The 12,270-nt window shown below is 38.9% G+C and overlaps 1 protein-coding gene across 3 annotated transcripts in view; it reads left to right on the plus strand.

Annotated features, from left to right (window-relative positions):
* Entrep2 (endosomal transmembrane epsin interactor 2) overlaps window positions 1–12,270 on the plus strand; it is a 450,763-nt gene that overhangs the window by 91,321 nt on the left and 347,172 nt on the right. The window lies entirely within an intron of this gene.

Below are 12,270 nucleotides of genomic sequence, written 5' to 3' on the forward strand. Positions count from 1 at the left end.
ATCTGGAGCTCAGAAACAGTAGAATGGTGGTCAGGGGGAGAGAAATGTGGGGAGATATTAGATATTGATCAGAGGGTACAAACTTTCATATATAAGGTGAATAAGTACTAAGGAGGTAATATACAGTTTGGTACCTATGAATAATACTGATAATAATGTGTTATATACTTGTAATTCATTCAGAGAGCAAATCACATTAAAATAAAGATTAATATGTGAAGTGAAGGATATGTTAATTAGCTTGATTTCAGTAATCATTTCACAATGTGAAATATATATATATCAAAACATCACATTATATACTTTAAATATATATAATTTTCTTTTATCAATTTTACCTCAATAAAGGTAGGAGGAAAGAAAACAGTTTTAGAGTATTTTGGTACAGTTTTCTAATTATGTCTACATGTTTTAATTGTAGGTACCTGGTAGTGTTTACTGCTAATTCTAGAAATTTTCATTATTTTGACATATCAGAAAGATAAACATTTTTGCAAGATTTTTTTTCCCCTGCAGTCTTGCTGAACTCATAGTTAGATCCTAGAATCTTAGCAGCCTTCCTTCTCGATCTCCATAATCCTTGAGTGTTCTCTCTGGGTTCCTAGAGTTCCATTAAACACAATTTGACATCTGATGTAGAAATAGTAGTCTTTTTCCAGAGGACTTTTTAGTGTCTTGTTCTTTATTACGTGGAAACAGTAAAATCATCATAGAACCAAAGAATGTTTGTTAGACCAAGATGATCCCCACCATAAAGATTACACTTAATAAGCCTGGTTCATAAGAAGTAATAATTGGTGGGTCCCTAACACATTGCTATGGTTCAGATATGGTTCATCTCCCACAGTTTAATGAGCTGGAAGCTTGGTCCTTAGTTTGGTGATGTTATGGTGGTAGAACTTTTAAGAGATGGAATCTAGTGGAAGGTGATCAGATCATGGGCTCCATCCTCATGAATGAATTAAGGCTGATCTGTTGGAGTAGGTTGGGTCTTACAGGAATGAACTAGTTCTTGCAAGAGTGCGCTGTTATAAAACAAGGCCACCCCACTGTTTGCCTCTTCTGCATCATGATGCTTCTTTTCTGACTCTGCTATTTGTGGAGCAGCCAGGAAACCCTCATCAGGACACTGGTGCCATGCCACTTGGTCACTCCAGTCACCAAAATCATAAGCAGAACAAACCTGTTTGCTCTATGGTTTACCCAGCCTCAGGATTTTACTGTAGTAGCATAAATATATACACATTATTACTATTATCATTAAGACATATATTATGACATTTTTCTCATGCTACTGCTAACCCTTGCAATGGCTTTGGTACCTTTGCATTATTTCACCCATTTTACAGGTGATTGAACTGAGTGCTTGAGAAATTAAGTGAATTGTATGCAGTAAGTGTCTATACTGTTTGAGATTATTTCTCTGCCTGAGACTTTTAGCTATCACTGCCCACCCAGAAATCCATAAGCTTAAAAAAAAAAAAAACCCTCAAAACAATAGAATTCAAAGCAGTATGTCAGGTACATTCGTAGGTATATCCTTGATAGGGGATTATAAAACTTTTAAGTTGAAATTCTGAGTTTTTGAAACTTTAGTAGAGAAGTGTAAGAAAAGATCTCGCTGATTTAGAGGTTTTTTTCCTAGTTGAAGGAGAATATGTTTACTGTGCAGAAGAAGAGAACACTAACTTGCCTTTGATGCATAACCCGAGGTGGCAGGGCATGACCAAGTTGAAAATTCCAGTTGTTCACCTAAGTCAAAAAGTTTTCCATCCTAGCTCTCCACATGAAATGAAAAATCTTCATGTTTTCCTGTAACTTCTCATAATAATTTAAGAATATTTAGGAGAATATGAAGAAAAATATGGAGATTTGGTTACTTTGTACAGGGAGATAGCTAGTGTGGGAAGTTTTTTGAGATTTACATTGCTCTTCTCTCAAATCAAGGATGGATGGGTTTGTCAGGGTCTAAGGTATAAAAACTGGGGGACTGTAGGGTTCACAAGATTGCAACTTAAAATTTCAGGGAGGAACAAAATTGAATTGCCCCTAAAATGCAGATACTTGTCAGATTCAACAGACCCAAACATGTTTACTGAAGAAGCAGAACACATAGCTCTTGATTATTTTCTAGTGTTAAACTGCTTTGAACTGAATGGAATCATTGAGTTTTAAGTATTGCAGAGATGTCTAGAGAAAGCCAAGTTAAGTACTTTTAGGAGAATTAAAATATTTGATGAGCACATGGTGCTTTAACATTTTTGAGATTTTGGAGTACAACCTCAGAATGTGCCGGAAGCCTGAACCATCTACTCCAAAGGGCCTTGCTGGAAGAACTATGCCACCCCAGCCTCTAGTTGTGGAACTAAGTGGTGAGTCCAAGAACTCACAAATGTGGGCTTGGCTTTGTGGACAATGTCAGGCAGCAGCCAGGTCACATGGAGTGTTGTAAGGAAGTTCTCTGAGGCTGCAGACACTGCTGGCAGCTACCATCGAGCATGGGTTAGCCAGACACGCATATTTCATTCTTCATGTAAAATAATGTTTTCATTGGCTGGATCAGTATTGATACCAGTACTTAGAAAAAATCAAGTAGAGTAGTATTTAAATTGTTCTTGTATTCCAATACATTATGTGCACACAAAAACAAAGAAATAATTAAACTTAAGGCAGTTCTTGCATATGGAAATCTATCCTGTTGCTGACTGTTGATAGAGTTCACCTTCCACATGTCTCTGTACACAAAGGGTAAGGTCTCACTGAAACTCATGTCCCTGATAGTTCATAACTCCATAAGGGTTGATCTATATTGTATTGCTTTCTGATATTCCTCAAAACACCCAATCAATAGACTATCATTATTATGGTTTGGATGTGAGGTATCCCCCAAAAGCTCACGTGTGAGAAAATGCAAGAAGGTTCAGAGGAGAAAGGATTGGGTTATGAGAATAACCAATGAGTGAATTAATCCCCTGATGGGATTAACTGAGTGATAACTGAAGGTGGGCAGGATGTGACTGGAGGAGGTGGGTTCCTAGGGGCGTGCATTTGGAGTATACTTTTCATATCTGGCCAGTGGAGTCTCTCTTTGCTTCCTGATCATCGTGTGAGCCCCTGCCCTCTGCCACAATCTTCCACCTCACCTTGAGCCTGAGGAATGGAGCCAGCTATCTATGGATTGAGATCTCTGAAACTGTGAGTCCCTAAATAAACTTTTCCTCTTACACAATAGTTCTTGTCAGGTCTTTTTAGTTAAAGCCACAAAAAAAGTTGGCTTAAACTAGCTCCTCCATTCCAGATTCCTATGAGGCCAGGAAGGTAAGGAAGGGGCAATCTAAGAGCAATCAGTGCTGCATTTGCTACTTCTGATGACTTGTCAGAAACTAGATATTCCTTCATTTTTTATTTTTCTTTATGAGGTGAAATTCACAAAACATAAAATTAGCCATTTTAAAGTGATGAATTCATTAGCATAGTACCACCCTGTTGAGCAACTACCACCTTTATATAGGTCCAAACTATTCATCATCCCAAAAGAAACCCCATACTTATTAAACAGACTATCCCTATTCCCTTCTTTCCTAGACCCTGCAAACGACAAGTCTGTATTCAGTCCCTGTGTATTTTCCTATTCTGGATATTTCATAGGAATTATGCAATGTATGGGTCTTAATTTCTTTTCACTTTTATTTTATGTAGAATATACAACTCTTGGTTGATAGTTTTTTTTCTCATTCGACACTTTGAAAATGTCATCTTACTGCCTTCTAGCCTTGATGGTTTCTGATGACAAGTCATCTGTTAATTTTATTGTGTATCTCTAGTCCATGAAGAGATGTTCTTCTTGCTGTTTCCAAGATCCTCTCTTTATCCTTAACTTTTTAAAATAATAGTTTTATTTTTTCTAATTAGTTATATATTATAGTAGAGTGTGTTTATGCATTTTGATAAATCATATATAAATGGAATATAATTTCTCATTTTTCTGATTGTACATATTGTAGGATCACATCAGTCATGCAGTGATATATGTGCATGAGGTAATAATGTCTGTTTCACTCTACTATCCTCAGTTCAATTATGTGTCTTTATTTGGATCTCTTTGTTTTTATCTTTCTTAGAGTAGACTAAACTTCTTGTGTGTATAGATTTGTATCATTTATCAAATTTGGAAAGTATGGGCCCTTATTTCTTCAAATGTTCTTTGTGTCTCTCTCACCTCTCCTTCTGAGATTCCCATTATGTACTTGATGTTGGTGTGCTTATTGATGTCTCATAAGTCTTTTAATTTCTGTTCATTTTTCTTCATTCTTGTTCTTCCTTCTTCAGAAACTTGATAATTTCTATTGCACTATCTACAGATTCACTGGTTCTTTCTTCTGCTCACTGAAATGTGTTACTGAAATTCTGTGCTTAAAATATGTTTCATTGTACTTTTGGCCTCAAAGTTTGGTTCCTTTTATAATTCATCTCTTTATTGCTGTTTGCTATTTGTATGTACATTGTTATCCTGATTTTCCTTAGTTCCTTGTCCTTTAAGTCTTTTAGCCTATTTAAGGAAGTTAAAGTCTCTGTTTAGAAAGTCCAATGTCTGTGTTTCTTCAGGATAAGTTGTTTCTTTACATGCTTAACTACTTTTGGTTGAGAACTGGACATTTTGAAAATAAGATTAAGTCTGGAATTTAGATTTATTTCCTCTCCTCGGCTAGTATTTTCATAGAGGTTTCTTTGAACACCAAAAGCCAAAATTGAGAGACAGACAGAGATTCCACTAATCTTTGCTTAATGACTCTGTGTCAACACTTAGGATGATTTTAATTTTACTTTAGCCTTCACTTCCTAATGATCATCCAGATGTGAACAATGAATGTCTTTCCCGGTCTCATCAGAGTACATGTCTTGCTGTGGGCATGCATGTGGTTTTCTAAACTCCCTTCTATATCTGGGTGCTTTTGAAGTCCTGACTTTCCCATAGACATGCTCTCCCCAATCCCTTCCTTTCTGGGCTTTGGTGCTTTACTACTTTTTTTGTATTATTGGAGATTCCAGGTGACTATGGATTCTTGTTTTGCCTTTACTGTGTTTTCCGGTATATCTGTTGTTTTCCACTGCGAGTGAATTCTGAGTTTTGCAAAACAGAGAAAGCTCTTTGGGTCAGTACTTCAGCTGCCTCCAGGTAGGTTAGAAGAGACAAGCACAGTTATTTGTGAATAAGATCTATTTGGCTCCCTGTGGAACCAGGGACCAGGTCCTAAAGTGGAAACACAGTTGTCATCTTCAACACATTTCCTCTGTAGAGGTGGAGTAGAGGGAGAAGCAAGGGCACCTAAGAAATGCTGCAGAGGACTAGGCTGTAGCTCAGTGGTAGGGTGCTTGCCCACACCTAGGTTGATGTTCTGGGTGCATCCCCAGCCTTGGTGGTGGGGGAAGGGAGAATAGGCATAGAGCTTTTTTTCTGTTTTCTGTTGCCTTTTCCTTGATTCAGCATTTGCTTGGTTACTGTGAACCATTTACTGTTTTCCTGGATTATGACAAAGTTGATTCTGACAGTTTGTACTTGAGTTTTGATGTTTCTGTGGAGAGTAAGACTTTTGGAGATGCCTACTCTTTTTGCTGAACTTTCAGTCCAGAAGCCAGAAATGTTTAAATGTTTGACTTGCGGGAGAGGCTGAGGATTAAAGCTTTCAGCCTAAGTGCTCAATAAAACCCAATAAGCAACAGAACAATAAAAATTCTAATTTATACCTTGTTAATGTTTTCCTCTCTGCAATAGCCTGTAGTTTGTATTGTATATTTAGATATAATGATACTTTCTTTTAAAAGGCATTTCCCTCCATATTATAGGCAATAGTCACTTTATTATTTCATATTTCATTTAGTAAACAATTTTATTCAGCAAGTGAGCTCTATGAGTTAAGGTATTGCAGGCCCTTGGGAAGCAAGGTGTTTATGAATTAATGGAACAGCATCTTAGGTGAATGTTGCTTTTAGCAAGGCAGCTTAAAAATTTATTTTTTGTGTGCATGATAATTTTTTTTTTTTTTTTTTAGCAAAAGACAAGCAGGTGAAAAGTGTGAGCGTGAACATATGGTGGGAAGTATAAATGATTATAGGTCACCTCTCAGTTATAGCAGTTTGATTTAGTATTTTTGAGTGTAGGATGATCAAAAGGGATAGGCATTCAGTGGAAGCTGTACTTTGAATTTTGGTCTTTTGCCAGGCAGTGGCAGCAAGCTGCAGCTCCCACTCAGTCATGGGGTCATGGGAGGAAGCAACCCAGACCCTACAGTGTGCTGTGTTGTTGAGCTCTGCTGCGTATGCTAGGTTAGGTGCATTACATGCAGTTTCTGGTAGGTTAGGTGTATCATATGCAGTTTTTACTTAAGATATTTTTAACTTGGGATGGTTATATCTGGACGTAACTCCATCATAAGTTGAGGCACCTCTGTATTTTCTGTTGATAGTGTCTGTGTTTGTTGCAGTGTATGTTTATACCGTTGACAGTTTGTAATCTGATGCTTAAAAGGAAGAGAAGTTTAACCTTCTTGTGGTTCTGCTCCTGTGCCATGTCCTGGGTCTCCTGAACCTATTGAAGACTGAGTGGTGTCACTGACTCCACTAAGATGGTGGAGAACCTCTGAATAATTTTGGCTTCTCAAGTAAAGATCTTGAAAGGGCTCCCCAAATCCACTTTTTCTTTTTCTTTTTTTCTTTTTTTTTTTTTTTTGGTACTGGGGGTTGAACTCAGGGACACTCAACCACTGAGCCACATTCTCAGCCCTTTTTTTGTATTTTATTTAGAGACGAGGTACCACTGAATTGCTTAGGGCCTCACTGTTGCTGAGGCTGGCTTTGAACTCATGATCCTCAGCCTGAGCCACTGGGATTATAGGTGTGTGCCACTGTACTGGACCCAAATCCACTTTTAGTATGCTTAGGCATCCAGATGTATGTCACGGATATGAAGGTCACCAGCTACCTATTTTAATTGAATATGCTTATTTCTATGTGTGAAGTTCATTTGTTCTAGTTCTTGAAGGAACTTATTTGCTTTCAATTTGTAACAAGTTAAAACATAAAGAAAAAAATCTTTAAACATATTTTTGTTGCTTCTGAGCTTTGACATCCTGGGACAGCCCTGGCCACTTCCCTGGTTGCCCATGACCACCTGTGTGTGCAGTGTGTTGTGTGGGAACTCCAGGACTGTTGAGAAGGTACACAGCAGTGAGATGATCAGAAAACAAAACTTTTATATGAGAATAAAACAGATTTTCAAACAGATTTTATGTCGATTTTACAACAGCTGAAATTTAAAATGTAGACAGATCTATAGTTATTGATAAATTAATTAAATTGCTTTTTTTTTGTGGGACTGGGGATCAAACCACTTGCCTCACACATGCTAGGTAAGTATTCTACTCCTAAGCTACTACATTCCCAGCCCAATAAAACACTATTTTGTATCTATTTTCAAATGTCTCAAATTTAGAATATAGAGAGATATTTAACTTTCCATATGTTAATACGATTTCTTATTTTGTGATCAGAAATCTCAGCAAGTTATTTTGTAGATATCAACAAATGAATTCTCAAGTTTATGTGGAAAAGCAAAAGACCAGAATAGTTGAGAATAGAAGAGGAACAGTCAGGTCATGGCAGACACTCCCAGACTTCAATACTCACTTAACCTCAAGTTATCAAGATAGTGTGGCCTGGGTGAAACAGCAGACAAATTGATCAGTGAAACCAAATGGAGTCCAGAGACAGGCCCACTCAATACCATCAACTGATCTCTGACGATGGAGCAAAGGCAATTCAGGGGAAAAGAATTGTGTTTTCCATTAAATGACAATGAACTGGACAGTCACATGCAAGCTTAACAAAAATAAACTAAAAATGGATCATAGAGCTAAATATAAATATTTGTTATCCAAAATATACAAAGAACTCTTAAACTTCAACAGTAAGAAAACAACAATCCACTAAAAATTGGACAGATGACCTAAACAGACATCTCACCAAAGAAGATATGGCAAAAGCATATGAAAGATGTTTCACATCATATTTATTTAGGGAATTGCAAATGAAAACAAAAGTTACCACTCTACTGGTAGAAATACTGGCCAAAGCCCAGAATCCTGACAACATCAAATGCTAAGCAACAGGACCTCTCAGTCATTAATTGTGTGAATGCAAAATGGTATGGTCATTTTGGAAAATGGTTTGGCAATCTTAAAAATCTAAATATACTCTCAGCATATGTGCAAGTCAGCTTTCCATTGCTATGACAAAATCTCTGGGATAAAACTATTTTGAGGAGGAAAGTTTTATTTTGACTCACATTTCAGAGATTTCGGTCCATGGTTACTTGACCCTGTAGCTTTGGACTTAACGGCAGCACAGTATATCACAGCAGAGACTGTACTGCAGATGAAACCTGTTCCCTTCATGGCAGCCAGAAGCCCAGAGAAAGAGAAAAGGCTGGGGTCTTAATATCTCTTTCAAGGCTGCCCCTGTGACCTGACTTCCTTCAACTAGGCCTCACCTCCCAGCAGCATCACAGACTGGCAAGCAAGCCTTTAACATATTGGCCTTTGAGGGACATTTCAGATACAGACCCTAACACCATATGATCCAGCAATTACTGTGCTTGGTATTTACTCAAATGAACTGAAAACTATGTCCATATGAAAATTTGCACATGTATGTTTATAGCAGCTTGATTCATAATTGCCAAAATGTGGAAGCAGTGAAGATGTCCTTCTGTAGGTGAGTGGGTAAATAAACCATGGTGCATCCAGACAGTGGGCTGTTATTCAGTGCTGAAGAGAAACAGAGATATTATCTATAAAAAGACTCGAAATTTAAATACATGTTACTGTACATAACATGTATTTAAATACATAGCTCCCTATAAAGGCTATGTACTGCATTTTCCCAAAGATGGGTCATTCCCCAAACAAAACAAAGCGATTAAAAGAATAAAAGGATCAATGATAGTCAGGAGTTAAGGGGGAGTGGGATGAGTTGGCAAAACACAGGATTTTCAGGGCAGTGGGACTATTCTTTATGATTCTGTGATGGTGGACGCATGTTATTATACATTTGTTTAGACGCATGGAATGTACGGTCCTGAGAGTGGACCCCAGTGCCAACTATGGACTGAAGCTAAAGCTCTGTCAGTGCAGGTTCATGGACTGTAACACATGTTCTGCTCTGGTGGGATGTGAATGGTAAGGAGGACCGAGTGTGTGTCGGGTGGAGGGCAACTCTGTAGTGTTTGCTCCATTTTGCTGTGAACCTAAAACCTCTCTAGGTAATAAAGTCTATTAATTAAATAAATTTAAAAAATGTAATGTTCAGCAGTATGTCAGGGTAGAAGGCAGGATTGGCTTATTCATCAAGTCAGAGGAGAACTATAATGGTCCTAACAAGGAAAATGTTGTCTAGGACTAAGTTACATGATTTATAAAGGAAGATTAAGGTACCGCTCTTTTATTTATGGCCTTATTCTTGCCTTCGGCCCCCAGAGTGTGCTTAACCAGGATATGTGAAGCATATAATTTAATATTTTCCATCTTTATGCCTTATAAATGTTTCCTCCAGAATTTTCATTAGATTACATAAGTAGATATTATGGAGTTGCAGAGTTTATTCACACTAAGCTCAGATGTGGAAGGAACATATGGTCTCCTAATTTTTTTTTTTTTTTTTTTTTGGTATAACTGGTCTGTCTTTTGCATGAATCTGGCATCTGCTTTGACTCTGTGAGTGTAAAGGAGTTTTACTTGTGCTAAATTCAAACCAATTTCTTGGGGCTTTCCTACTCAGTGTGTGTCCCATAGACTGGGGGAATCTACCATCTTCTAAGGGGTCTGTTAGAAATGCAACCTCTCCTGCCCCACTCACACATGCTGAATCCCCAGAGAATGTGTATGTACAATTCAGTTTGAATAGCGTCCCTGTGGATTCTGCGGTCTCTCTTAGATTGCCTGCCCTCAGGCTCCTCTCCTAATTGGTGTTAGATTGTGGGGACAGTGTGGATCACTGACCCGACTGGAGGTGAGGAGCAGGGATTTGGGGCACAGCATGGTGAGGGCCTTGGTCCCGCAAGGCAGCCTCCCTTCTCTACCTGTTTGCCTCTGTCCTGTGCCCGTGTCTGAAGCTGAATTCTGGTCTGGGGCAGTGTGTCTCTGGTTCTTGTGCCTGGGGTGGCCTGGGACCTTCCTTGCTGGTTCAGTTCCCCTTGGCTCCTCAGCAGGACCACTTAGTGTTTGAGGTGTTCCCCATCAGTGTCTTGGGGCCAGCTCACCTGCGTGTCACGAGTCCCATTGTGTCTTCTTTCCAAGCTGTCCAACATCCACCTTCCTAGTGTGACTGTGGGCATTTCTGGATCCCATTCGCCCCTCAGGGAGTCAGAGAGGCTTGAGGAATGGAGCATTCAGTGCCTGTTTGTGACCCCCACATGCCCAGTTCAGGTTGGTGTGGCTCTGCCCAGCACCCTTCCTGAACATACCTCCCCTCTGTCAGGGTATGGCAACTGGGTTGCATGCTGGTTCCCTGCATCCCCACTAACCCTCTGCATTTCCCCTTGCCTTCTGTGTCCCTTCTCTCTGTATCACATCCTCCTCTGACCATCCACCTTTAAGCCTCATAACCTCTCTGTCCTGGTCAAGGTATCATCCACTCTGGCATCAAGGAATGCTGAATGTGACCATGCAAGCTAATCTTCTGCATTCCATTGCTGTAGCAAATATTTGAGATAATCAACTTATAGAGAGAAAAGGTTTATTTTGGCTCATGGTTTTGGAGGTTTTGGTTTATGACTGCTGAGGTCTATTGCTTGGGGCCTGTGGTGGTTCATTGTGGTGAAGGTGCATGATGGAGCACAGCTCTCACAAGGCCCTACTTCAAGATTGCACCACCTCCCAATTGCTCCTAGCTGGGTACCAGGTATTTAACACAAGGGCCTATAGGGGACATTTCAGACCCAAACTATCGCAGTTCCTTTAGGACTGGACAGATAGTTATTTCTTGGTGTTTGTGTTTCTTATTGTAGCTAACATTCTTGCCTCATTTGTCTGGTTATTTTCTTTGGATGAACCCCTTAAAGTTAACTTGTAGTTTCAAAAGGAATATTAAAAGTCTTTGAGTCTAAGATATATTCAAACATGTTATTAAAAGTATACTAGTAACTAGAATCAATAAGAATCCAACCACAATATAAAACTTTAAAATCACTACAGAAAAATACAATTGATTAGAATTACAAAGTTTATATTATTTAAGACTGTTTTATTAAAAAGTCACGCCAGTGTAATCCGAACCTGTTCAGTGAAAATTCTTTAATTAGTGAAACTGAAAAATCCAACATGGTTAGTATATCATGATGCTGAGGCTCCAATGATGCCCACAAAACCCAGTTTCTTTCCTTTCTTCCTCTTTCGTTCTCCATTCTCCACTGTCTAGTGGCAGGCTCCTCCTCAGTGCCATAGGACAGCTGCTGCAGTACCAGACCTTACACTTTGTCTTTTAGTTTGACCCAGTGGGAGGAATGACTGTCTTTTGCAGAATTCCCAGCAAATATCTTGCTACCTTTCATTGACTTGACTTCTGTGGCCAGTGCAATAAAGCAGTTTCTCCTAGATCTCTGTGGGGGTGCAGTTGAAGATACATGTGTTAGGAGTGTGGAGTGGGGAGAGGTGCCCTTTCCCCCAGGTTATTCTGTCCCTTGACTATTGAACAATTAAAATGTGGCTGGAGCTAAGTGAAATGGGCTCTACCTGTCAAAAATTCACTGGATTTCAAAGACTGGGTGTGCCTAAAAATATGTATAACATCTCATTAAAGATATTTTATGTTGTTACATGTTGAAATATGATTTTTGATGTGTCGTGTTGAAGAAGATATATTATTAAAATTAATTTCTAGTCAGGCACAGTGATACATGCCTGTAAATTCAGTAACTTGGGAGACTGAGGCAGCAGAATTGGAAGTTCAGCAATTTAGTGAGGGTCTGTCTCAAAATAAAAAGGTCTGGGGATGTATCTCAGTGATAGAGCACCCCTGGGTTCAATCCCCAGTACCATACACACAAAAAAATAATTTCTTTCTTTCTTTTTTTTTTTAATGTGACTACTAGGAAATGTTAAAGTACAAAGCTTGAATTGTTTCTGTTGGATAATGCTATCTAGAGGGAAGCAGAATGTTTTGCAGAGAGTAATCTTCCAGTGTGGCCCACCCACACTTTCTTCCCTGTGTGCCCCTGAG

The sequence above is a fragment of the Sciurus carolinensis genome, chromosome 2 (genome assembly GCF_902686445.1).
Source record: "Sciurus carolinensis chromosome 2, mSciCar1.2, whole genome shotgun sequence".
NCBI lineage: Eukaryota > Metazoa > Chordata > Mammalia > Rodentia > Sciuridae > Sciurus > Sciurus carolinensis.